The sequence below is a fragment of the Eufriesea mexicana genome, unplaced genomic scaffold (assembly GCF_001483705.2).
Source record: "Eufriesea mexicana isolate 0111107269 unplaced genomic scaffold, ASM148370v2 scaffold2783, whole genome shotgun sequence".
NCBI lineage: Eukaryota > Metazoa > Arthropoda > Insecta > Hymenoptera > Apidae > Eufriesea > Eufriesea mexicana.
Window position 1 is genome coordinate 154,454 of NW_016910838.1, and position 3,519 is coordinate 157,972.

A 3,519-nucleotide genomic window follows, 5' to 3' on the forward strand; every position below is an offset into this window, starting at 1 on the left:
AATTATTAAATATATTTTATTTTATTAATTTTATTAAAAATATATTAATATTAAATAATTATTTAGAAATAGGTATACACCTAGTGTTAAAGAGGGTTTAAAAAGGCTTGAGATGTGTGGGGGTTGAATTGTGTAGATTATATATATATGTAAGTATGCAGTCTATGGTATGATATTGTATAAATTGAAATAATTGTTAAAAATAATGCACGTGGTTTCCTTTACCTGTTAATTTGACAGGTGTTAAAATTAATTATTTAGAAATATTAATTATTAAATATATTTTATTTTATTAATTTTATTAAAAATATACTAATATTAAATATTATTAATTATTTAGAAATAGGTACATAAATAGCGTCATTAAACCTAGTGTTAAAGAGGGTTTAAGAAGGCTTGAGATGTGTGGGGGTTGAATTGTGTAGATTATATATATATGTAAGTATGCAGTCTATGGTATGATATTGTATATATGTGTAGGATATTTTTAGGGGTTGAAAGTGAAAGCTAAGTGAATGAATATGTAATCTTGCAATTAATTGTAAGCGATTGCATGGGAATATGAAACAGGACATAAACGAGTATAACACTGTTAAATTCTCATATCAGACTAATCAATTTTCAATTTTCATTTTTCCTGTCTCAACGCTGTCAATATACGTATATTCTGTACCTTTAAGAGGACAACAAAATAATCATATTAAACTCGAATAAAATGTCTCAATATTCAACTTACAACCATGACATTTCACTTCGAGTTATCAAAATTTTTCAATTATAAGGAGTATAACACTGTGAAATTCTCATATTAAACTAATTAGTTTTCAATTTTCATCTTTCCTGTGTCAACGCTGTCAATATACGTATATTCTGTACCTTTAAAAAGAAAACAAAATGATCATGTTAAACTTAAATAAAATGTCTCAAAATGCAACTTACAACCATAACATCTTACATCGAGTTACCTAAATTTTTCAATTATTAAGAGTATAACACTGTCAAATTCTCATAATAGACTAATCAATTTTCAATTTTCATCGATTCTGCCTCAACGCTGTCAATATACGTATATTCTATAGCTTTAAAAGGAAAATAAAATAATCATATTAAACCTGAACAAAATATTCCTAAGAAAGTCTCATATCATAATTGCATTTAACCAGTCTCATACCATTGTTATATCAAATAGGATTGATCCGTTTTATCGAAATCATATATTTCTTCTTAATTTCAAAATAATGCAACAAATACCATAGCACTTCGCCTGGACAGATAAATACTGATGGCACAGGTTTATATATTTATATGTTATATAATATATAAATATAATAGATAAATATAAGTATAATGTCTCAACGTTCAACTTACAACCATAACATTTCACCTCAAGTTACCAAAATTTTTCAATTATAAATTTTCAAAATAAACGAGTATAATAACACTATCAAATACTCATATGAGACTAATCAATTTTCGATTTTCAACTTTCCTGTCTGAACGCTGTCAATATACGTATATTCTATAGCTTTAAATGGAAAACAAAATAATCATATTAAACTCGAATAAAATGTCTCAAGATTCAACTTACAACTATAACATTTCACCTGAAGTTACCAAAATTTTTCAATTATAAATTTTCAAAATAAACGAGTATAATAACACTATCAAATACTCATATGAGACTAATCAATTTTCGATTTTCAACTTTCCTGTCTGAACGCTGTCAATATACGTATATTCTATAGCTTTAAAAGGAAAACAAAATAATCGTGTTAAACTCAAACAAATTGTCTCAACGTTCAACTCACAAGCATAACATTTCACCTCGAGTCTGTCAATATGTATTTCATGCCTTCCATTACTCGTAACCCTTTTTATCAAAAACTTCCTGTCATTACCGTCATTATCGCTCGTGCCCCCCTTCGGCTCGCGATCGTTCCAATCTCTTTGCAACGACAAATGTGGCTTTCTCGCGAAAAAAAACAAGACTTTCGTTGTACTTCCACGAAGTCCACGGCATTTTCAAAGTTTGCCCCCGCAAAAAAGGTATTGGATCGACGGCAGAAGAAGATGGTGTTCCCACGGAGCATGTCCGCGGAATGTGGTGGGTGTGGTGAAACTTCCCGCCCGAATTCGTGTAATTTTTTTTCCTTTTTTCCCCAATTTCTTTTTTTTTTTTCTTCCTTTTTCTTCCTTTGCGCTTGCTTTGCAATATTCGGACAAGCCTTGCCCCAACGGAATACAATGCCGCTACCGATTGACAAATCGCGTCATTTATCAGCCCGTGGCCGACACGAATTCTTCCGATCCGATCGAGCACGCTGTTTTTCTAGATTCGTGTTTTCGTTCGCGATACTTTTTTCGCTAATTTGTCAGAGTTCTTCTTCCCTATGCTAACTTCGTTTTGCTTTTTCCCCCTTCTCGGATCGTCGTTACGAATTTCGCCTCTTTTTGCCGCTCCTTATCTCGAAATTGGTTCGACATTTCTGCACAGCGGGCACCTCTTTCACGTAATTATTGGCTTTGAATATTTTCCACGTATGGGAAGATCGAATCGTTGTTATCTTGTAGATTTTTGGATTTATTTTAGAAATTATTTTCGTGTATTTTAGCGCGGGTATTATTTTACAGGTTTTATTTTTGGATTCCAAGCTAGGTAATCTCGAGTAGAACCTCGATTTTGATTTCTCGCGAGGAGAAACAGTAATGCAATGTTTTGTGAAACGTTTTACGGTTTGACGAGATTATTACGTTTCTTTGGATTTCCGAGAAAATTAGTTTGGGCTGTATTAAACTTCCAAAGTAGAGCGTGCATTCGGAAATAGCTGGGAACTTTGTATCTTATTTGCTCGCCCTTCCAGGCAAGAAATGAAGTAAGAAAAGCGCTGACAGGGTTTTTTAAAGCAGAATCCGTGGTTATTTCGGATTCTACGATAATTTGTTGCTGTACAGTTTAAAATATATTTCCTTCATTATGATCTTAGTTTCTTCTCATACGCTTCGGAGAGTCAATGTTTAGTCAACGATAAAAAGTAGATAGATATGCAAACAGTTGATCTTCTTAAAGTAACTGATACGGAGAAGAACAGAAATAATTTTCTTAAAACTAATTTTTCCTCTTTCTTGTCTAATATTAAAGTGTACGATGATCTCGTATAAGAATTTTTAAATTTATTTTTCTTTATAAACATTTAACTTGTATAACTTACATGCAATCTGTTAAAATGAATTAAGTCAATTAAAAAATTTTTGGTACCTATGTTATTAATAATATATATCAAATTTTCCCGATAAAAACGTATTTATATTATTAATATAAATGTTATTAATAATATTATTCAAGCGTTGTGTAATATAATATAATTTATATATTATTTTCATAGTATTTTTAATATTTTTGAAATATTATTTACAATATTCGTATGATATTTATACTCTAACTGTACAGTAATGTTCGCGAATTTTGTTTAAATATCTGAGCTATATTTATATTATACAACAACAATAATAATAATAATA